Source organism: Balaenoptera ricei, chromosome 20 (genome assembly GCF_028023285.1).
Source record: "Balaenoptera ricei isolate mBalRic1 chromosome 20, mBalRic1.hap2, whole genome shotgun sequence".
In the NCBI taxonomy this organism is placed as follows: domain Eukaryota; kingdom Metazoa; phylum Chordata; class Mammalia; order Artiodactyla; family Balaenopteridae; genus Balaenoptera; species Balaenoptera ricei.
This window is the reverse complement of record NC_082658.1, coordinates 83499-108179: the sequence shown is the minus strand read 5'-3', so window position 1 is coordinate 108179 and position 24681 is coordinate 83499. Positions and strand designations below refer to the sequence as shown.

Here is a 24681-nt window from a genome sequence, read left to right as displayed (position 1 = left end):
ACTTCACTGAGGTTTCCTAGATGCAAAAACACCGTGTAATATATCTGACACACAACAAATATCAGTTGAATGAATGATCAGTGTAGAGCACCTCCCTATTCTAGAGACAATATCTTTATTAATGTAACCTTAGGCCAAATGCTGTTGTGTGGCAGCTACAGCACGACAGCCATTCACGTTGACATCAGTGCCACCTGTACTTGATGTGCTGCCTTTCCCTCCCTCCACTCAGCTCCCCACTCCCACACCAACTCTCCCTCACATTACAGCACACAATATATATTTTCCTCTTCAGAAAAGATGAGCCTAGGCTTATGGGTCCTATTTTCTAACCAACTGTGAGTCTAAATTAGACTCTATAAATCCATGAGTTTGCACTGGAGCCAGCACTCAGATTGCTAGAGCTAAGGGCAGAAAGAGGTGGCAGGTTGCAAAGAAGATAAAAGAAATACAGTGAATGAGGGGCTTCCCTGGTGGTGCAGTGGTTAAGAATCTGCCTGCCAATGCAGGGGACATGGGTTTGAGACCTGGTCGGGGAAGATCCCACATGCTGCGGAGCAACCTAACCCGTGCACCACAACTACTGAGCCCGCATGCCGCAACTACTGAAGCCCACGTGCCTGGAGCCCATGCTCTGCAACAAGAGAAGCCACCGCAATGAGAAGCCCACACACCGCAGTGAAAAGTAGCCCTGGCTCACTGCAACTAGAGAAAGCCCGTGCCCAGCAACAAAGACCCAATGCAGCCTAAATAAATAAATAACAAAATAAATAAATAAATAAATATTTTTAAAAAGTACAGTGAATGAGATAAACACCAGATTGGATAAAATATAGGAAGTATTAATGAACTCATTAATTAGACATATTTTTCGATATGAAACTAATTTTATATGTCAATTATGTATAATATATAAATATATGTTAAACATAAATTAGAATTTATAAATTAGAATAAACTATCCAGCTCGAAACATGGAGTAGAAACAAATCTAAAAGAGAGTAAGACACAAGGAGGGTACAATGAGAGATCTAATGTGCATCTGATCAAGTCCTAGAAAGAGAGAATGACGCAGAAGAAATGTTTGAAGAGAAAATGGCTGAGAATTTCCCAGAACTGAAGAAACACATTCATCTATGGATCAAAGAGATCCAAGGAACCCCATGCAAATAAATTTAAATAAATCTGCTAAGAAAGTAGACCCCGAAAGCTATCACAAGGTGAAAAAAAAATTGTAACCGTATGAGGTGATGGACTAAACATTATGATAATCATTTTGCATCATATACGAATGTCAAGTCATTATGCTGTATGTCAATTAGATCTCAATAAAACTGGAAGGAATAAAACAAAAATCTGCAATTAGATGCATGATAGTAAAATGGCAAAAAACAAAGGTAAAGAGAAAAATCCTGAGAGTAAAAAAGACAATTACCTTTAAAGGCACGGCAGTTAGACTGACCTCTAAACAATAGTCAACTATTTTTCAATAGTAATGATGGAAGGCATTTTTCTGTTTTTCTCTGCCTGACTTATTTCACTAAGCATAATACTCTCTAGGTCCATCCACATTGTTGCAAATGGCAGAATTTCACTGTTTTTATGACTGAGTAATATTCCATTGTACTGCTATATATACATACCACATCTTCTTCATCCATTTGTCTGTTGATGGACACTTAGGTTGCGTCCATATCTTGACTATTGTAAATAATGCTGGTATGAACATAGGGGTGCATGTATCTTTTCGAATTAGTGTTTTCGTTTGCTTTGGATATACACCCAGCAGTGGAACTGCTGGGTCACATGGTAGTTCTATTTTGAGTTTTTTGAGTAACCTCCATACTGTTCTTCATAGTGGCTGCACCAATTTAGAATCCCACCAACAGTGCAAGAGGGTTCCCTTTTCTCCACATCCTCGCTAACATGTGGAATCTAAAAAATAAAACAGGGCTTCCCTGGTGGCGCAGTGGTTGAGAATCTGCCTGCTAATGCAGGGGACACGGGTTCGAGCCTTGGTCTGGGAAGATCCCACATGCCGCGGAGCAACTAGGCCCGTGAGCCACAACTACTGAGCCTGCGCGTCTGGAGCCTGTGCCCCGCAACAAGAGAGGCCGCGACAGTGAAAAGCCCGCGCACCGCGATGAAGAGTGGCCCCCGCTTGCCACAACTAGAGAAAGCCCTCGCATAGAAACGAAGACCCAACACAGACAAAAAAATAAAATAAAATAAATAAAAATAAAACAAATCAATGTATATAACAAAATAGAAGCAGAATCACAGATATAGAGAACTAGTGGTTACCAGTGGGAAGAGGGAAGTAGGGAGGGGAGAGATAGGGGTATAGGATTAAGACAAACTACCATATATAAAATAAATAAACAACAAGGATATATTTTACAGCACAGGGGAATATAGCCATTATTTTAAAATAACTTTAAATGGAGTATAATCTATAAAAATATTGAATCACTATGTGGTTGGTGGGCTGCACCCAGAAGGCCTGCAAGGCCTATACTTGCCCAGCTCTGAGACCGAAAAGAGCCAGGAGATAGCAACAGAGACGTCAATGATTTGTTGGATAGAGGATCCTACTCTTGCAAAGCAGAAAGGTCCGGAGCACCAGCGCACCACTTAATGGCAAACGGCAGGTAGGCCATGGGAGCCATCTGCGCTCCTCAGGGGAGGAGGGGACCACTGTTTATACGGGGAAGTGACGACAGGTTGGTTCATCAGTTACCAAGGTAACCAGCAGCTGCATTACATCCCTCATAGCCCCTCAGATTAATAATCCGAGGGCAGATGTTTCACTTTAATAAACGAGCAGGTGGAACCATTCTGGCCAGCTTAAGGACCATAAAAACTTATGGAAAAAACTGAAAGCCCTTTTTGGGCAACCAAATATTCGGGAAATGCAAATCAACACTACAAAGAAGTATCGGGGGACTTCCCTGGTGGCGCAGTAGTTAAGAATCAGCCTGCCAAAGCAGGGGACCCAGGTTCCTGCCCTGATCCAGGAAGACCTCACATGCCACGGAGCAACTAAGCCCATGTGCCACAACTAATGAACTAGCCTGCACCCTAGAGTCTGCGAGCCACACCTACTGAAGCCTGCAGTCCTAGAGCCCATGCTCTGCAACAAGAGAAGCCACCGCAGTGAGAAGCCCACATACCGCAAGGAAGAGTAGCCCCCGCTCGCCACAACTAGAGAAAGACCGCACGCAGCAATGAAGACCCAACTCAATGAAAAATAAAATAGATAAATAAATAAATTATATATTAAAAAAGAAGTATCAGCTCACAACAGTCAGAATGGCCATCATCACAAAGTCTACAAACAAGAAATGCTGGAGAGTGCGTGGAGAAAAGGGACCCCTGCTACACTGATGATGGGACTGTAAGCCGCTAACAGCGCCATTCTGGAAAACAGAATGGAGTTTCCTTAAAAATCTAAACAATGGAGCTACGGAGGATACCGCAATTCCACTGGTGGGCATATATCTTGGGAAAACCAAACAACCACAAGACAGAAGCACCCCAAAGTTTAGTGCAGCCCTGTTTACAAGAGCCTAGACATGGAAGCAACCTAAATGCCCTTGGAAGGAAGAATGGATAAAGAAGATGTGCTACATATGTACAACGGAATATTACTCAGCCATGAAATCAATGAAATAAGGCCAGTTGTAGCAACTCGGGTGGACTTAGATACAACCATTCTAAGTGACATAAGTCAGACAGAAAAAGAGACTTATCATAAGATAATCACTTATAGGTGGAATCTAAAAATGCATACATATGAACTAACTTATAAAACAGAAACAGAGTCACAGATGTAGAAAACAAAATTATGGCTGCCAAAGGGGAAAGGTGGGGGTGGGGGAGGAATAACCCAGGAGGTTGAAATTGGAATGCCTACCCTTCCATAGACAAAAGCGGTAATTGATAAGAAGTGACTGTATAGCACACAGAACTCGACTCAACACACTGTAATCACAGGAAAACAATACACGAGACTGGTAAGAATCTGAAAAAGAGTTTACTGATGTCTCTCTGTAAGTGACTCAAGTGGATGTACAGCAGAAAGAAACGCAGCATTGACGTTCAGCTACACCCCCTTCTAAACATAAAGACAAGTTACAAAAAAAGATAAAAGAGAGAGAGAGAGAAATTCTTACGTTCAGGGTGCTTCTTCCCAAGTGGGGAGACAGTTAGGAAAGAGGCTGGAGGGGGGAACCCGACCACCAGGAGATGTGACTTGTCAAAGTTCTCAGTCATTCGGTGCATGACCCTTTTGCCTTGGTTGCTCTGGCACAGCTCAGCCGGCACCATCGCTGGGAGAGAAAGAAGAAACGTGCAGAAGAGGGAACCGGGCTTCAAGCTGACCCACCTCCTTCTACGGAGACGATGCCACAGCCCCTAAGAGAGGACAGCAAGGCCACGGAATCCAGCCTCTGTGCCTGAGGCCTGGCCACACTAGTGCCCCATGCTTCTGATGCCACAGGGGAAATTTCGCAAGGTGCCCTCAGACCACCTGGTTGGACGCATGGGGCTTTCAGACACGCAGGTCCTGTCCGACCCCGCACCTCTGCTCTCACATTCTGGAGGTGGGCCTGGAAGCCTCCAGGTTTTCGCTTTTGATAACATCTTTATTGACATTGAACTTCTGTACCACGCAGTTAGTTAACCCATTTTAAGTATTAGGCTCAGTGGTGTTTTGCATATTCACAGGGTTGTGCAGCCACCAGCACAATGCATTTGACAACATTTCCATCATCTCCCCCAAACCTCACTCTTTAGAGGTCCCCCCTCATTTCCCACAGCCCCGGCATCCCCAGTCCACTTTCTGTCTCTGTGGGCTTGCCTGTTCTGATGTCTCATGTAAGTGGAATCCACTAATTGTCTTTCTGTGTCTGGCTTCTCTCACTGAGCACCATGTTTTCGAGGTTCATCCACATCATAGCCTGTGTCAGTGCTTCAGTCCTTTTCCATGGCTGAGTCACCCTTACCCTCTCTGCTTTTAACTCTATAATTAATTGTGACTCCCTGCCTGCACCGCACAGGGCTGATGAGGATTTCACCTTTCGTCATTCTTGGGGTGTAAGCTGAACTTTAAACCAACACCAAGGGGTCCTGTGCAGAGGCTGAAAGCCCAGCTCCACAGGGTGCACAGTCCCCCTGTGTGAGCAGAGCGCAGGAGGAAGCATGACACATATTACATGTGTCCATTAACAGATGAATGGAGAAGCAAAACATGGCCCATCCATACAAGGGAATGTATTGTCGAATGCTCCTAAAAATAGATTGTTGTGGAAATGTTTATTATAAGGAAATTGACATATTCTCTAGGAAGGATGGGGTGAATGGGCCTGCTACATTTTCTACATTGAAGCCAAATACAGGTTTTGACTGGAGTCTGTTAAATCAAGTGGGGCTTCATTGGATTTCTGCTACTGCGGAGATAATCAAATTCTGGGTAGGGGTCAGGAGAAAATTAGTCATAGGTGTTCTTGTGTAATAACTACTGTTGAAAGTGTAGATGATGCATTTATCAGTAAGACTGAGAATAGAATAACTGCTATCATTACTTCATCTGAGATTGTCTGTGCTACTGTCCCTAGAGCTCCAGTGAGTGAGTATTTTGAATCTGAAGCTCATCCAGATCTGAGGATGGAATAGATGGCTAGGTGTGATATGGCTAATATAAATAATATACTTACATTTATATTAATTAGTGGATAAGATATGCGAAGAGGAATTCATGTTGTGAGAGCCAGGGTTAAGGCTAGCATTAGGGCAATAATATATAAATTGATGATGTTGATGGACATAGTGGTTCTTTAATAAGTAATTTGAATGCCTCAGCAATGGGTTGTAATAATCCATGGGGGCTGATGATTTTTGGCCCTTTCTGGATTTGTATATAGCCTAGGATTTTCCATTTAGTTAATATGAGGAATGCTATGGTGAATTAAATTGGGTAATTTGTGAAAGAATGTTGATTATAAACACATTCTTAGGAAGAGGACTTGAACCAGTGGAGAAAAAGTTTCAGTTTTACATAATTACTGGGCTCTGCCACCGTAACGAACCCTGTTCTACAGTTGGGTATGTATAAATTAATTGAATGTAGATTATATCATCATTTAGTTTGAAGACATTTTGTAAAGCAAGCCGTATTGCTCTTGTCCTTTCATACTGGGAGAAATCTGCAATAGACAGAAACCAACCAGGATGACTCCAGTCTGAACTCAGATCACGTGAGACATTAATCGTTGAACAAACAGACAATTAATAGCAGTTATACCATTGAAATGTCCTGATCCAGCATCAAGGTCATAAACCATATTGCCGATATGAACTCTAGAATACAATTACACTGTTATCCCTAGTAAAACTTGTTCCGTTGATCAGTGTTTTAGAAGAACAGGTGATAAAGCATTTTGACTAGCTGGTCTAAAGTTTAATCACTCAGAGGTGGTTTTATTCTCCAAAAAATAAATGGTGCACGGACTCAAGGCACACCGGCTTCAGTAGTTGTGGCACGCAGGCTCAGTAGTTGTGACCCACCGGCTTAGTTGCTCCGTGGCACGTGGGACCTTCTCGGACCAGGGATCGAACCGGGTCCCCTGCATTGGCAGGCGAATTCTTAATCACTGCATCACCAGGGAAGTCCCAGAATCGCAGTCTCCCTTTTAATATACCTTAAGCCCAAAGAATCCATGGAAAAGTGTTACAGAAAATAAGACAATAAAATATTGTAAGGACTATAACAGAAGCATATAGTACACAGTTCCTATAGACACATCCCAAGCAGTTATAAAGTATATTAAAAGGGAGGCTGCAATTTTAAAAGAATAAGATAAATTATACTCACAAACTCCCAATCTTTCCTGAAACGTTGTAATCTGAAACCCTATTGTAGGAAGCAGAAGGTTCCAGGAGACATTCTACAAATGAAGGACTCTAAACCTTGTGGGTGGATAAGGAATTCTGGAATGAAGGTATCCTCACCCAAGGAGAGCAGGTTCCTACACTTCTTTAACATCACATCCCTGTACAATTCCCATTGATCTTGGTCCAGGCATTCTCACTCCTCTTGAGAGAAATCTATGGCCACATCCTGGAATGTCAGCAGTCCCTGAAATTCAAAGTACACATGCCATGTGGCCATGGGAAGAGTTCATAATGTGACCCAAGAAGAAAACAGCAAGTTAAGAGAACTGGTTTTAATTTAGAAGAGTGTCTTCAATTATCCACTAATATATATATATATATATATATATATTTTTTTTTTTTTACAAAGTAACTTTCTCTATCTTATTTCTAACTACAAGAAAAGAGTATGGCATGTGATCCACAAAACCAGTATAGAGACTATACTTGTCTGGAAAAGAAATGATAAAAAGATGGTTTCAACACAGGCATATGCATTTTTGAGTGTTTTATTTATATCAAACTGGATAAAATGTGTGTATTTCTCAGACAGAAAAGACATGTTGGGGTAGAAATGTACCTTTCAACTATTCATGGGTACACAAGTACACTGGGGAGATTGTAAAAGTGCAGATTGTGATTCAGTAGGTCCGGTGGGCCTGAGTTCTATTTTTTTAACAAGCTCATTTTTAACTAGTGATGCCACAGTCTCTGATTCATTAACCACAGTTGGGAATAGCAGAGACATAATTAGAAAGGTAAAAATTCATATTTAATTTTGAACTTAAAGTGTTTTATGGATTTTACACCTTTAATAGAATAGTAAGCAGAGCAGCAACAATCATTTGTGAATATTTACTATAGACCGTGTATCTTTCTAACTTTTTGGTGTAGGATTCCAGGAAAAAGGCCTGGGCTGCGGCCACAGTGGGCGGGGCCCCCAGGCCGGACCGCCCCTCCAGGACCCCCGACGGGGCCCTGCGCTCCTGGCTCCCTCCCCCGCCGCCCCGCTCCCTCCCGGAAGGCCTCGGGGCAGAGCGGTTCCACCCCCTGAGCCCAGAACGGAGCCCGCGTCTCCGCAGAGCTGGAACTCCCGGCTGGGGGTCTCTTCCCTCCGCCATCACGGAACCGCCCCGGAGCCCGAGGGGAGGGCGGCCTCACTGAGGCTGCCGGCTCTGGAGGTGCCCCGGCGGCCGAAGCCGTGACAGTCGCGGGGACGGCGGGCCGGGTGAGTGGGCGCCGACCCTCCGCCTGGTCCGGTGCCCGGGCGGCAGCACAAGACCAGCTTCTGAGGGGCAGCGGTTCGCTGCCACCCGCCGCTGCTGTGCAGAAAGAGCGGCCCCCAGCGTCTGGTCCCCGGGAACTTCGGTCCCTCCTCTCGCCCCTGCCCTCGGCCTGGCTCGCGGGGCCTGGTGGGCGTGGGGAGGGGGTCGGCCTGAGCGTCCTGAGGGGAAACGGGGCAAGGGAGGCGCAGGGTCCGGCTGCAGCGTCAGCGCCCCTCCTCCCGACTGCGGGGAAAGCGGCTGAAAACTCCTCCCGAGGCGCGCAGGCCCCTTATTCAGCCGAGTCCCTCTGCGCTCCTTCCTCCCTGAGCTAAAGTACCGGGGGGAGGGGACAGGGCAGGGGACTGGCGCAGGTAATGGGGAACATCAAAAGGTGATTGTTAACTAAGGAAAACCAGCTCTCCCAAGGTGAGGAATGGAGCGCTTTCCTTTGTATGGGAAGATGCAAGAGTCTGGGCTCGCTGAAATCCTTCCTTTGATGTGCACCTCAGCTCTCTGGGGCCTGCATTCTGTATTTGCATATCCTGAGTGCCTCAGGGCCCGCCGGCTCTCATTGGAGGGCTGCAAGTGCTGAAGACCATGACATCCTTTGTTTACTGATATGGCAAGAAATATTCCATTTCTCACAGGCTTGAGGGGCAGACAGTGAAAAAGAGTCGGAGAATGTCACTCAGCATCATCACGCCACGAGCAGACTAGGAAGCTGAGGCTCCGAGAGGCCAAGTAATCCAGCCGGAAGCACAGACGTGAGCCCACGGAGTGGGGTCTGCACCCGCCGCCCGCCCAGGGGGACTGCCCACTCCCCGCAGCTTCCACACCTGTTCCCTTCGCCCCCCTCCCGGGGCCAGCTCACAGAGCCTCCTCTTGGGGGGATTCACTCACCTTCTTCTAACAGGATCCGTCTCACTATCCTGTTCTGGGATCATCCGGAAGGCTTGTCACTCTGAAGCAGGTTCAGCCTCACGTCACCAGGGCAGCTTTCCTGGATCACACTCACCACCTGCATGTCCACTCCCAGCTGAGACCCAGAAAAGCCCCCTCGGCCCCGAGCCCCATGGCTCTGCCTGGGCTCCCACCCCCTCCTGCCTGGTCCGTCCCTCTCATGTACCCTGCAGGGTCACCAGGAGCTCCCACCTGCCCCAGGTAGAGCTGTCTGCTCTGTCCTGGGGAGGCCTCCGTGGTGTCAGGTGGAAGACACAAGAGGTACCCGTGGGGCCCCCCTCACGCAGCCCAGTGGCCAGCACCTGCCTACTGACCGCATCACTCTGGATGGACAGGGATTCAGGGGGTCCGTGGCATGTCCTGGTCCTCATTTCATCCCAGCACTGCCCACAGGGAAGTTGCTAAGCAACTCTGTGCCGGCTGCACAGAGAGGACGCTCATAAACACGCCCCGCTCCCAGCACACGGGGATCTCGTGGTCAGGCCCCTCCCAGGATATGGAACTCACCTGAGCAGGTACCCAGCAGCCCCCGGGGCTCTCGTGGTCAGGCCCCTCCCAGGATATGGGGCTCACCTGGGCAGGCACCCAGCAGCCCCCGGGGCTCTCGTGGTCAGGCCCCTCCCAGGATATGGAGCTCACCTGAGCAGGTACCCAGCAGCCCACGGGGCTCTTGTGGTCAGGCCCCTTCCAGGATATGGAGCTCACCTGAGCAGGTAACCAGCAGCCCACGGGGCTCTTGTGGTCAGGCCCCTTCCAGGATATGGAGCTCCCCTGGGCAGGCACCCGGCAGGGCTGGGCACACAGGAACCGTGCACGTAGCCCTCATTGCAGAGCACCCCCAGCCCACCTGTTGGTCAGAGCTGACACAGAGCACCTCAGAGCAGGACCCGAACTAACAAACAGCAGCTCCGACAGGTCTGTGACCCTGGGCTTCACTCTGTGCGGCCTCCCTCCACTGGGTCTTCCAGAGGCTTCCATTGCAGCCGGGGCACCAGGCCTCTGTCTTCGCCCACCACCCCTCCTCTCCCTGACTCCTGGGTTCCTCTCATTAGGAGAGGGTCTTTTTGAAATTGTCTCCCACTCATGGACCAGACAAAATGATTAGAAAACAAGCAGAGCTGCAGCCCCATGTCTATCCTGACCCTCAGGACCCCACACCTGTTCCTTGGACCTGGCGGGTGCAGCAAGGCCCATGTTCTGCACCTCTGAGTCCCTGATGGGCACGGATTGGCTGACCTGGGCAGCCTGACCCTGCCGGCCAACCTTCCCCAGGTGTGCCTGGGTTGAGGTCAATATAAACACCCCCTCCAGGCAGCAAGAGCCCTTGCAGCTGTGCCTGACGCCATATGCTCTGCCCCGTCAGCAGTCTCGGGGCTGGGGTGGTGGGAAGGAGTGAGGGGTCACGGCTTTGTGGGTGGCCCGGTGTGAATGGGGCTCTGCTGGACTTTCTGCAGGAGTTGCCAGTCTGCTACCTGCTAAAGAAGAGGATGTGTCACCCATACCTGCTGTTGGAATTTCTCCCAGGTAGAGGTGAGGAAAGAAAAAAGCTGTGGGGGCCAGGACAGGAGGGGTAACTCAGGTAGGGAAATGGAAGGCTTCCAGAAGAGCGCCCGGGGCCAGGACCATCCTGCCTGGCCTGCAGGCACCAACTCGGCCTGCGTGCTGTCACTGGTTTGACTCCAAGTCCTTTCCTCTAGGCTTTAAAGTCTTTGTACATATTCAGGTGTTTTACCTGGGAAGGGTGGGAAAAGTTCAGCAGCAGCTGGCCTGGGGCTCAGCTCACGTTTACTCGGAGACGCCTGGGCACGGTCCCCCAGCTTTGCAATGAGGACGCTCCTTGCGGGGGGGCTGCTGGCTGCATGGGAGACGATTCCCCAGCTGTGACCAACTTCAGAATTGTTTACCACTGGAGCAAGTGTCCTGGTAGGGTTTTCCTCTGTGTAACTAGTGGGTTCTTAATTAGCAATGTGAACAGTGATATCAGAAGTCCTGAATCAGGATGGAAATACTTATCCCCAACATGCACAGGCGTAAAAACCTGGGGAGGCCGTGTGCAGCCGGCACCCTTAGGGATGGGCTTCCGACTGACCCCTCAACGTTCTGGTGTCCAGACACTGCTTTAGGATTTCTGGGGCCCAATGCTGACTCTCAGGGCTCTGCGATCCAGCCTTTGTTGGCCTTTAATGAGACCCGCACTTCCAGCATCCTACAGAGCAGGGTCTGTGTGACTGTTCTGTGGCTTCTGTAACAAATGACCACAAGCTGGGTGGTTTAAAACAACAGGAATTCATCCTCCCCCAGGCCTGGAGACCAGACATCTGAGATCAAGGTGTTGCAGGATGGAAGTCTCTGCAAAGGCTCCAGGATAGGGTTCTTCCTGCCTTTTCCAGCTTCTGGGGGCTCCAGGCGTCCCCAGGCTTGAGGCTGCATCCCTCCCATCTCTGCCTTCATCTTCACGTGGCTTCTCCTCTATGTCTGTGTTTCTCCTCTGTTGTCTCTCACAAGGACTCTCTCAATCGGATTGAGGGCCACCCTAACCCAAGATGACCTCACCTTGAGATCCTTAACTACATATACAAAGACCCTTTTCCCAGATATGGTCCTGTTCACGTGTTCTCGGGGGGCACATCTTTTGGGGCCAGCATTCAACCCATTACCTGTGTATAAAATAACCCTCATTTTAGGAGATTACCAAGGTCCCGTATAGACTGGCACAGACAGCAGCCCTGTGGGTGAGGGTCTGGGGAGAATGAGGACCCTGGAATCACCTGGAAAGGATGAAGGCCTGGCTTCATTAGGTGAGCTCTTCCACCACGGGCCCCGTGGAAACAGCCACTCCACTCTGTCCATGGAAAGGGACCCAGTGCCGAGTCCAGAAGTGGTTACCTTGCAAAGCTGGCTCTTTTGGGATTTCGTCATCAATAGCATCATGTAACCAGTAACTACGGGCTTGGAGGAGTCACTCTCTGGCACATGATGACAGCACTAGTCACTTTAGGCTCATCAAGCCTAGAATAGGAATGTTTGAAGGAGAAGAGTTTGGGAGATTGAAAAGCTTGGTTGTCAAGGAAACTGAGCAGGTTTGTCAAGGTTGTCAAGGAAACTTCCTCCTTAAACTGAAGGCAGGGCTGGGAGAGCTGAACTCCAGGGATCTTGTAAAGGGGCTGCTCTGAAGCACCATCACCTGAGAGGTGGTCTCACTGTGAGCTGGGGTTTGAGAAAAGTGTGATGAGATTAAGCCTTTCTGTGACAGCTGGGGAGGGGTTTGTAAAGCACCTTGGCTTTTAAGGCAAAAGTTTGTTGCTGGAACAAAGTGTCTCCCAAAACTGGGCTGAAGCTCAAGATGTCTGTGTCCCCTTCTTGTGAGAGTCCAGGGCAGGTGGGTGTCAGGTGCCAGGCCCTGTCCCCCTTGTTTCTCTTCCCTGCTTCCAGGTGAGGGCTCCAACCAGCAGGGTGGGGTGACCAGGTGGGCATCATGCCCTCCGTCCTAGGATGCAGGATGCAGGCTGGGCAAGGCCCTCACCGCCTCCACCCCTTCCCCTTGGTAACACGAGACACTGTGCCCCAGCTGTAAGGGGTGGGAAGGCTGGGAGGCGCAGGGTAGCTGTGAACAGGAAAAAGGGAAATGGGATCTGGTGGGCATCTGTGCGGCCCTGCTGTGAGGGTCACCTGGACGGTAGCGCACAGACTCTGGGTCCTGTGAAGCTTCGATGCTTTGTGGTTCTGGAAATCCTATAGGAGACGGTCCACAGCAGGTGAAGCTAATGCTCTCAGTGGAGGTGGTGAAGCTAAAGATCTCAGTTCAGACCGAAGGTGCCGATGTACATACAGGACAAGACCATCTCGTGTGGATGGACTTCAGGCACGTTTAACATGAATGCAGTCATGTTAATACCTAGCATCTTCTATCTTGTGCCTCTCCTCAGGGACCCCCTCCTCAGTTCCTGAGGATCCTGTAACTCCCGTACAGGGGGATGGAGAGTGGGCTCTGTCCAGTCTGAGCCCTGAGTTACCCTGCGTGTGAGTCTGCTCAGGACCGCCGTAACAAATACCACAGACTGGGCCGCTTGAATAACAGACCGATCTCCCAGTCCTGGATGCTGTCTGAGATCAAGGTGTGTGCAGGCTGGCTTCTCCTGAGGCCTCTCTCCTTGGTGCTTAGACAGCCATCTTCTCCCCAGGTCCTCACGTGGTCTCCCCCTGTGCCTATCTGTGTCCTAATCTCTTCTTGTAGGACCTCAATCCTATTGGATTAGGATCCACCCTAGTGACCTCATTTTTACCTTGATCGCCTCTTTAAAAATCCCATCTCCAAATACAGCCACATCCTGGGGTCCTGGGGGTTAGGGATTCAGCATGTGAATTTGGGGGGACATGGCTGAGCCTATCCCATCCTCCTTAGGAACAAGGTGTGCCTCGGTCCTTCCTTCCCTCAAGTCACACGAGGTGATGTAGTGGCTCAGGGAGAGGCCACTCGTGCAGAGTCTGTGTCCCAGCTGGGGAGCCCTTCTCTGCTCTCTCTGATCAGGCTGTGGCCGTGCCAGTCCCCTCCTGAGGTGAGCAGTTCTGGGGTTTCCTGCCGTGTCGCCTGGCCGGCTGAGGTGCTCATTGTCAGGGAACTCAGGAGCCAGCAGCCTAATGGGGATCCCGGGGACTCTCAGGGCCTTGGCAGATGTCTCTCCCAGCAGATACCCTAGCGAAGGTGGGGAAACATTTGGGGGATTACAGGTGGGAGAGAGTCACAGTCTCGTTTATGCTTCAGAAAGACCACGTTGGGGTGGGATGTGAGGTGCACGGTGCGGGCAGGGAGTTTTGTCAGGGCCTGATGGAGGAACCAGGCACAAGATCGGGCTTGGGCCAGGGCTGTGGGCGTAGAGGTGAATTAGTGTGGGAACTGGCCACAGACTGTTGTCGAAATCTCGGCTTCCCTGTGCACCGAGGCCGAATGGAAATACGGAGCCAGGGATTTTGGAGGAAGAGAGAGATGGCTTTATTCTTCTGCCAGGCAGAAGGGAAGACACAGCCGGCTAGCGCCTCAAGAACTGGGCCCGCCCTCCTTGAGAATCAGGGAAGGTTTTATACGTGGGGCTCTCGCAGTCCGGGGTATAGGATGAGGATCGAAGTAGTGAAGGTCTTGCATTCCTCCTTTCCTTTGCATTATTTCAAAACAGTCATAGCTGGCATCAGGCCGCCCGGTAATCGGGGTCCAGCAGTCTGGTAATTGCGTCCGTTTGCCTCTGGTTTATCGGCCGGTGACCTTGTTTCTGAAATGCAAAAACTATAGGGGGTGATTTGTTATGAGGCGCGTATAGAATGTAAGTGCTGGACATAATAAGGTTAGGGAGTGAGAGGCAGGGGATGTAACTGACACAGAGTTAGGGGTGATGGGTGCCAGAGGTAAATTACATAGTGTCAGGGAGTGAGGTTAGCTTTGTAAAGTACAAATCTAGTTACTACAAATTAGTGACAAAGTAAAACAAGGCGTGATGAACTCTTTCAGGCCAGGTTATGTTTCTTCTCTAGGCTGTTCACTGTTCCCTTTGGTGGTGGTTTTAGCATCTGTAAAACAACTCAGGAAGCGTGCCTCAGATACTGTTATCCAGGTACTTCAGAGAGGAGCTACAGCAGAGGATGTGGGGGAGGGGTCTGTCCTGGGAAGGCCCCGTAGGGTCCTGCTCGGTTACACCAGGTGCCTGGGCTCGGCAACCTGGGAAGGTGGGGCTGCTCCTGGGTGTGGGGAGCTGCAGGATCCCGGTCCCCTGAGGGCCCTGTTAGCCCCCAAGGTGAGATAGGGGTGCAGTGACTGGACAGAGGCGTCTGGCCTGCGAGAGGGGTCCAGGCTGGAAATGTCACGGGACTCATCGTAGGGAGGGAGAGGAAAGGCCAATGGGGGCAGGTAGGTCACAGCAGACTACGTGCAGGTGACTGCGGTCCTGTTGGAAGCAACTCAGAGCCAGAAAGGAATGGCCATCAGGGGCTGACCTTCATTCTCTTGTTCCTTTGTAAAACCGCTGTGTCAGAGTTTGAGACACTGCCAGGAGACGTCTGGGGCCAGTGTTGCCATGGCTTCATCAAAGGGGTCCAGGGGGAGCACAGAACCACTGCAGACCCCGCCCATGTCCTCACTGGGAATGAATCCCATCGGGGCTCCTGGGCTCACAGACTTGAGGGAACCTCTGTCCTCAGGACTGGTCTTCCTCCTTCCTCTCACCTGCTGGTCAGAGGCCCAGGAAGCCCCAACCTGGCTCCACCCCCAGGGCCTGGATTCTGGGATACAGCTTCGGGGTAAGCAAGACCCTCATGCTCCTTTATCTGCCTGGGGGCAAGAATGTCTTAAACGCTGCAATTGACTGATTACGGAGGGCTGAGTGTTTCCAGCAGGTATGGGTGGAAAGATGGGGCGTGAAGTTCCTATGTCTGCAGGGTCTTCCCAGCGTGAAGATCTGTGTGTTTCCCCCGGCCAGTCAGCATCCTCCCAGGAAGCCCAGATCCAGGATTACGAGGGCAGAGGCTCTCCCCTTGCTTATCTGTAACTTCCCACTCCCACAGCAAGGAGCCTGGCTCCCACCATCTGCCGTTTATGTATGCATTGCTCCTTTCCAGGTTACATGTGCAGAGGTTTCAGAATTGTTAGCTACTACACCCTGGAGAGAACTTCATAAAATAAAGCCCACTGTTTATATACGGTCCAGTTTGCCTTTAGTCTACAGATTCCATTCATTTCCATAGGTAACTTAAGTCAGCACCTTTTACCCCATCCCCTACAGTGAGTTGTTTCCATATATTTCTAACACATTTAGACTCTGTCACATTATGTATTCCATCCTGCAACACTCCTACATCCTAAATAACTAAATTTGAATAGATTATGATTGACCCCTTGGGCTATACACATCTGTGGGCTTAGACAAATGCATAGTGACAGGTATCCATCCTAGAGTGTCACATGGAACGCTTCAAACCCCCCACCGCATGATCTGCTTATCATCTGTGTAGCTTTGCCTTTCCCAGAGTGTCACCAATGGGGTCATACTGTGTGCAGCCTCCTCAGCCTGGATGCTTTCACGTAGCAGTATATACTGAGGATTTATCCATGTCTTTCCATAGGCTGATGGTGCATTCCTTCCTGCTGAGTAGTATTCCACTGCATGTGTATGGGCGGAAAAACAATTTTCCCTCTACTTTTCTAGGTTCTTGGTTGAGGCCCCCCTGCCCCTGAAATAAAAGACAGATTACCAGGAGAAAAACAGAAATTTAATAACATGTATACCTTCTGAATACAGGGGGGATAGCAAGGAAAACTGAGTCACTCCCTGAAATGATCCTCTTAAATACTGTCTTCAGCTAAAAACAGAAGAAAGATGTTGGGGAAGGGGGGGAAGGCCAGTTATGTCAGGTTATCGTGCAAAGCACAGTAAACAATGTGATTGTTTGCACATTTAAGTCAGGACATCTCCATTGATAAGTGTTACTTGGGATTTCATTATCCTTCTATTTCTGGTGCAAAGCGGGACAGACCCTTATAAATGGAGATTTCTCTATTGTAAATGTCCTTCACAAAAGGGCAATCTCTACTCAGTTTTCTGAGATTCCTTTTTTTTCTTTTTTTTAAAAATCAGACTGAAATAATCCTCATGCCAGAGAGAGATATTCTGGGGTGGCATATTCTACTCGCCTTGACATGGATGCTTATGCATTCATCTTTTGAGGGCTATCCTGATTTCTTCAAGTTTTTAGCCATTATGAATAGTGCTGCTGTGCATAATTGCATCCTCGTTTGCATTTGGACATAGATTTTCAAAGCAGTTGCCTAAATACCGGAAGCACAATTGTTGGATCCCAAGGTGAGACTTGTTTAGCTTTGGAAAAAACTGCCAAATTGTCTTACAAAGTGGCTGCACATGCATCCCACTGGCAATGAGGGAGAGTTCTGTTGTTCCTCATCTTCTAGCCATTGGTATTGTCATATTTTTGGAGTTTAGCAGTGCTAATAGGTGTGCTGTGATATCTCATGATTTTAATTTGTAATTCCCTAATGGTATATGATGTTGAGCTTGTTTTTGTATGATTTTTACTATCTGTATATCTTTTTTGGCTGGGTGTCTGTTCAGATCCTCACCCATTTTTTTTATGGGGTTGTTTTAGAGGTCTTTGTCTATTTTGAGTCCAGATCCTTTATCAGATACAAGTTTTGCAAATATTTTTCTCCCAGTTTGTGTCTTGTCTTTTGATTTTCTGAATAACGTCTTTGAGAGTAGAAATCTTTAATTTTATAAAGTCCATAATATTACTTTTTTCTTTTGTGGATTGGCTTTTTGCGTTGTGTGTTAAAACTCAAAGCTCGTGATCTAGAGACTAAACCCAAGGTCATGTATTTCTGTGTTTATCTCTGTAATTTTGATAGTTTCACATTTTAAATGTCTGTTAATAAGTTTGAGTGAGTTTGGTGTAAGTTTAAAGTTTGTGTCTAGTCATTTCATTTCATACAGTTTCCAGTTAATTGTTTCTTAACTATTTCGGAGAAGTCATGGGATACTTGACTGTATTTCAGTTTGAATTTCCGCAGTTTAGTGGACGCAGTGGAAGCGCCCTCAGGGGGCGGGAGGTGAACTGGGAGGCGGCTTGGTCTGCACGTTCCCATTGGCTGGCAGGGAACGCGAGCCCGCCTCCCTGACCCTCGGCGGGATCGCGCATTCTGCCTGCGGACTTGGCGCCCGCGCGCAGCTGACGGGAGCCCCGCCTCCCCAGGACCCGCTGGGGCTTCGGCTTTTGGGACACGCGGGGCCGAGTCCATGCTGACGGCCGGGCTTCGGGACAAGCCGGGGTCGAGTCCACACTAACAGAAGCCGGGTCTCCTCAGGACCCTCTGGGGCTTCAGCTTTGGGACACTGTGGGGTCCAGTTCATGCTGACAGGAGCCTGGTCTCCTCAGGACCTGCCGGGAGGTGATGCCAATGGGGGAAAAGGTGAGGAAATGTGGGGAGAAGGTTCCTGTGCGTGGCTGACCGCTGCGGGTGTCTGTCTTCAGAGGAGCCAGGAGAGGAGGGGCTTGATGTGGAAAACTGGGTTTTTGGCCCCTTTTGTGTGCGGTGTAGACAGAGTGCAGTGTTGTTCTTTGGCGAGTGGCGTCTGGTTTTCCCAGCACCGTTTATTGAGGGGACTGTCCTTTCCCTGGTGTGTGTTCTTGGCTCCTTTCTTGTGAATTAACGACCACGTACCTGTAGGTTGATTCCTGGGCTCTCTGCTCTGTTCCTCTGGTCTGTGCGCCTGTTTTTGTGCCGATTCCACACTTTTTTGGGACTGTAGCTTCGTGATGAAGTGTGAAGTCAGGGAGCGAGATGCCTCCAGCCCGTTCTCCTTCCTCGGGGTCGCTTTAGCTCTTCTGGGTCCTTTGTGGCTCCACACACATCTTAAGATGGTTTGCTCTGTTTCTATGGAAAATGTCATTGGACTTTTGGTAGGGATTGCGTTGAATGTGTACATTAATTTGGCTAGAATGCATAATTTTTTTAAATTAAAAAAAAATTTTGGGCCACACCATGTGGCATGCAGGATGCGGGATCTTAGTTCCCCAGCCAGGGATCGAACCTGTGCCCCCTGCAGTGGGAGCGCAGAGTCCCAACCCCTGGACGGCCAGGGAAGTCCCACCTTAGAATGCATATTTTCACAATATTCTTTTTACCCATGAGCACGGAGTATCTTTCCATTTATTTTTGTCTGTTCAGTTTCCTTTATCAGTGTCTTCCAGTTTTCAGTGTGCAGGTCCTTCACGTCCTTGGTTAAATTTACTCCTAGTTTTCTTTTTGGATGCAATTGTAAGTGAGATTTTTTTTTAAATTCTTTTTCTGATGGTTCATTATCAGTGTATAGAATCACAAATGATTTTTGTGCATTGATTTTTCTTTTTTTTTGTATCCTGCAGCTTTACTGAATTCATTTTTTAGTTGTAACAGTTTTTTGGTGGTTGAATGTGGAAAACTAGAATTCAGAAATCCCACTGTTTCAGCTACATCCACGTCATCCACAGCACCCAAGACATAGTGGCTCCCAATATAATCTTCCCACGGTGCCTCTCGTAGTATGTGGACTCCTACGAGGGTGATTGGCATCCCCACTGCGGGTGAGCTGGATCTGGGTAGGGCTTGGCCTCTATAACAGAGTTTGATGTCTGTATTTCTGGCGTGGTATGACATGGTTGTTTTGATGAGTACTTTATTTTCTAGTAAATTTCAAGTGTATAAAAAACTTTAAGGGGCTTCCCTGGTGGTGCAGTGGTTAAGAATCCGCCTGCCAACGCAGGAGACAGGGTTCGAGCCCTGGTCTGGGAGGATCCCACATGCTGCGGAGCAACTGAGTCCGTGCACCACAACTACTGAGCCTGCGCTCTAGAGCCCGCGAGCCACAACTACTGAGCCCACGTGCCACAACTACTGAAGCCCGTGCGCCTAGAGCCCATGCTCTGCAACAAGAGAAGCCACTGCTATGAGAAGCCTGCGCACCACAACGAAGAGTAGCCCCCGCTCAGCGCAACTGGAGAAAGCCTGCGCGCAGCAACAAAGACCCAATGCAGCCAAAAATAAAAATAAATAAATTTATTAAAAAAACAAAACAAAACAAAAAAACTTTAAATAGCAGTATCAAGTTTTCCACATTCACAAAATACTCCAGTTTGTTTTTACCCTGTGAGCGTGGGAGGGCCACTCTCCCAGGGAACCCAGCACATAACCCCAAAATGAGGAATAATTATGGTTTCCACGTTATAATCCTATCCCCAGACCTGCTTCAACTTTCACCAGCTGCCCCAGCTTTGTGGAAATGTATTTTCCATTCGAATACAGTTTTCTTTTCCTGGAACCATCACTGGGGCTTTTCCTCACTTTAAAAACCTTGCTGGATTTAAAGTGTACAAGATGAGCATGATCTGGGTGGTTTTTCTGTGTGGCTTCTTTCACTTAGGATGTTTTCAGTGTTTCTCCACATTGTAACATTGATCATTATTTCATTCATTTTTTCCATCGTGATTAAAAACACATAACATTTACCATTTAAACCGTTTTTTAAAGCTTTTTTTAAATAAAATTTATTTTATTTTTAATTTTTTGGCTGTGTTGGGTCTTCATTGCTGTGCACGGGCTTTCTCTACATGCGGTGAGCAGGGGCTACTACTCTTCGTTGTGGTGTGCAAGCTTCTCATTGCGGTGGCTTCTCTTGTTGCAGAGCAAGGGCTCTAGGCACGCTGGCTTCAGTAGTTGTGGCGCACGGGCTTAGCTGCTCCACAGCATGTGGGATCTTCCAGGACCAGTGCTTGAACCCGTGTCCCCTGCATTGGCAGGTGGATTCTTAACCACTGCACCACCAGGGAAGCCCCATTTAAACCATTTTTAAGTATACAGTTCTATGGCATCAACTCCATTCACATTGTTGTAAAAATATCCTCACCATCCATCTCCAGAGCTTTTTTATTTTCCCCATGTGAAACCGTAGCCATTAAACACTAACTCACCTCAACCCCTGGCAACCTTATTCTACTTTGTCTTTGAATTTGACTTATCTGGATACCTCGTACTAGTGGAATCATAGAACGTTTGTCCTTTTGTGTCTGGCTTGTTTCACTTAGCATAATGACTTCAAGGTTCATCCACATTGTAGCAGGTGTGAGAATTACCTTAGTTTTAAAGGTTGAATCATATTTCATTGCGTATATACTACACTGTACTTATCCATTCATCTGTTGAAGGATGTGTTGTGTTACTTCCACCTTTTGGCTATTGTGAATAATGTTGCTATGAATATGGGATACAAATGTCTGTTCCAGTCCTTGCTTTCTAATATTTTGGGTGTACATCCTGGAGTGGAATCAAGGGATCATACGTTAATTCCATGTTTACGTTTTTGGGGAGCTACCACACTGTTTTCCACAGCAGCTGTATAATTTTATTTTATTCCTTTATATGACAGAATAATGCAGCTTATTGGTATCTTCCTTATTTTGCTTATCCATTTACCTGCTGATGGACGTTTAATCTTTTCTACCTTGGGCTATTGTGAATAGTGCTGCTATGAATAGTTGGTGTACAAGTTTTTGTTTGAATGCCTGTTTTCCATTGTTTAGGTATATATGTAGGAGTAGAGTTGTTGAACCACATGGTAATTATATTTTATATTTTTGAATAAATGCTAAAGTTTTGTATACATAGACTGCACCATTGTACATCTCCACAAGTGACTTTTAAGGGTTCCATTTTCTCTACATTGTTGCCAACATTTGTTACTTCTATTTATTTTTAAAATTATTTTTATTATTTTTATTTATTCTAGTGTGTGTGAAGGGGCATCACATTGTGGCTTTTATTTGCATTTTCATCATGACTACTGATGTTTGACATCTTTTCATGTCCTTGTTGACCATTTGTATGTCTTGCCTGGAGAGCAGTCCGTGCAAGCCATTTGTTTCATAAATTTTATTGTTGGTCTTTTTGTTGATGAGTTGTAAAAGCCCTGGGTATATTCTAGGTAAAGAGTCTTATCAGATATATAATGTGCCAATATTGTCTTCCATTCTGTGGGCTGTCTTTTTACTTTCTGGATAACCTCTTTTGATGCACAAAGGTTTGTAATTTTGAGGAAATCCAATTTATCTATTTTTTTCTTTCACTTCTTATGCTTTACTGTCAAATCTAAGAAACCATTGCTAAATTCGTGGTCAGGAAGATTTAATTCCTTGGTTTATTTGAGAGTTCATACAGTCATCCCTCGGTACCCACGAGGCCAGGCTTTAGGCCTGGGGTTGAGTCAGTGTGAGGGTTCAGGGGTCACAGTTTAGGGTTATGGGTCATTGTTGGAGAGTCATGGTTCGAGAGTTATGGTAGAGGGTTGTGGTTAAAGGGTCAGGGGCGAGGGTCTGGGGCTAGGGTTGTTAGGGGATTAAGGTTAGAGGTTAGGGTTCTTAGGGTAAAGGTTAGAGTTAGGTTTAAGCACAGTTGACCCTCATTGCCCTCCCCTCTCCTTCTCTCTGAAGCCTCCAGAATGGATAGGACTTGCTCAGGGTCAAACAGGAGTCAGGGAGCTGAGGTCAGTAGCTGTTTTTCTGGCCTCCCTTCCCCCAGTCCTGGGCTCTGAGAGAAGAATGAAATGTCTGTTCTTGTCTCGGACTGTTTCTCATCCAACTCAACCTCTGTCAAGGATTAGGGAGGGTGTCAGAAGTCATGCATGGTTTCCTTCTGCCCTCCTACCTGGGAAGGGTGACGCTGGCCCTACTCTGCCTGGGCAGCCCCAGGTTCCAGCACAGCCCAGACAGGAGGGCACTCAGTGGGCATGTGTGGATTTATACAGGACTGGGTGCAGTGACCTGCCAGCCCCCAGATGCTGCCTTCTTAAGGGCTGGTGGGGCCCTCCTGGCACTGGAGGCATCCTTTGTCCCATCTGAGTGGGCGTGAATAGATGATCAAGTCTCGGGCAGGACAGCCCTTGACCTCTGACTATCCAGGCAGACATCTGTGGTCCTCTAGCTCAGTCCAGCCTGGGCATTGTCAGGCCCTCATGTATAGTTACTGAGCTGACCATGCTTCCGGGCAATTGAACAGCTACCTGGTCAGTGCAGACATTCCTTTGAGAAGTTTCAACTACCAACATGCATGTGGTTGAGAAAAAGGCCTCCTGCTCACAGCCTCATAGGCTGCCAAGAGAAGTAATAATCCTCTAAACATCGGAGTGTGTCCCTGACCCAACAACCATACAGCAGACCATGGCCCTGAAATCCTTTGTCCTTTCAGTCGTTAGAAGCTTTTGACATTCATAGTCATTAAGAATCAAAGATATGGGGGCAACTGGACCTCCCAGTGGAAGGTTCACACTGACACTGCATTGTCTTGGAGAGCCGTATGCATCCATGTGGCCTCTGGAAAGCCTGCCAATTATGGGTGCCATGGCTTGGAATAATTCTTGAGCCTCCCATTACTTCACCGCACAAGAGTTTCCTTACCACCCTAGCATTTGGTTTCTTCCTCTTTGTAAAGGAGAGAGAAGAAACTGGAAAAGGAGCAGTATTGTTTTTCAGGGATGGGCAATTAATATGGCCATGGAGATGGCATAACTCAAGGGCTCCCACCTCTCAGGGGCAGGAATGAGGTCTGTGTGTCTTCTGAGGGCACATGGGCTGTTCTGGGCCCGCCTCTGAGATGTGAGGACCTGATGCCCAAGGAAAGAGACTTGAGTTTACCACCACCAACGATCCTGACTTTTCAGTAAGTGAAAGAACTTCTTGCAGTCTTGGGAGGACAGTAAGAGCACTGGATGAGTAGCTGCAGCCCCTGAACCTGAGTGAACCCCTTTCTTCCTTTTGTGTCAGATTCTGTGCTGTGCAGTGAGCTGTCATTGACTTAGAATCTGCTGCTTTCTGCCAGCCAGCATCTGTTCTCAGGCCCAAGTGCCTCAGTTTTCCTTTGGGAATTACATCTCACCTGCTTCCAGTCCAAACAGTTGCAGAAGGATAAGCCCATGTTCCACCCAGCTCGAAGATGGGTTTACGGCCCACATCTAGCCAGTCCCATTTTCCATCTTCTGGTGATGGGCCAAGGATGAGAATGCAACCCAAGCCAGATCAAAGGCATTTAAAACCATGACTTCCTTGGAATCCAAGAAAAGGAGAAACTCTTTCTCGGAAAATGGATGGTGAGTGGTTGTCAGCCTAGAATTGCTGTTGGCCCAAGGGCAGTGAGAGAGCCTGTGCCTGTGAATGGGGTCCCCCAAAGGCACTGAGCAGGACAAAGTTTTGGAGAGAAGCAAGGTCACACTGAGACAGTGTGAGCCACTGGACCTGCCAGGTCCAAACCCATTCTTCAACTTGCCACTTGCAAGTATTAATTTATTTCTACCCTTAAAATAAATACTAATTTATTTTACTTCAGTAAGTGTGTCCAGTCGCTGGGAAAAGAAAAAGTCCTGGTTGATACATCTGAATCAATACTCCCTGATCCTTCCTCAGGTGTCCTCACTGGGTAGGCGTGGCTGGGGGAGATGAAGACACTGGGTGGGGTCAGATACTAGGGGAGCTGCCAAACAGCTCTGTCCCTGTTCCTTCCCTGTCCCAGGAGAGGGAAACCCTGGAACAGTGATAGGATAACCAGTATGGGGAAGAGGTTCCTCAGTGATTAATTGGTCTTTTTGTATTTTCCTTAATTTAGGGTGCATTTTGGTAATGTGTTTTTACAAAGAAATCCCCCTTTTCCTCTAGATTTCCAGTTTGTTACAGTAGGTTTCTCTTATTTGACGTTTAATCTTTCCTGTCTAATTTTCTACAGAATCATGACAAGTAATGAACAAATATTGATACTTTATTATTAAGTGAAGTCCCTATTCATGTTCCCTTTGTTATACCTTTCCTTGTTCCAGGATCTCAAAGGACATGGGGCCATCATGTCTGTTTAGTCTCTTCTGGGCTTTGACAGTTGCTCAGACTCTCCTTGTTTCCATGACCTTGACAGTGTGGAGGAGGACTGGTCAGGTATTTTATAGACTGCTGGGCA

General features: G+C 47.9%; 1 long non-coding RNA gene across 1 annotated transcript; it reads right to left on the bottom strand.

The window, feature by feature from the left end:
- Positions 1-8616: 8616 nt before the first annotated feature.
- Positions 8617-9583, bottom strand: LOC132355972 (uncharacterized). The gene is made up of 3 exons (XR_009499726.1): positions 9473-9583; positions 9099-9216; positions 8617-8846 (listed from the first exon to the last, which is right to left on the bottom strand). It is a non-coding gene; the product is annotated as an uncharacterized LOC132355972 (long non-coding RNA).
- Between the last annotated feature and the right edge of the window lie 15098 nt (positions 9584-24681).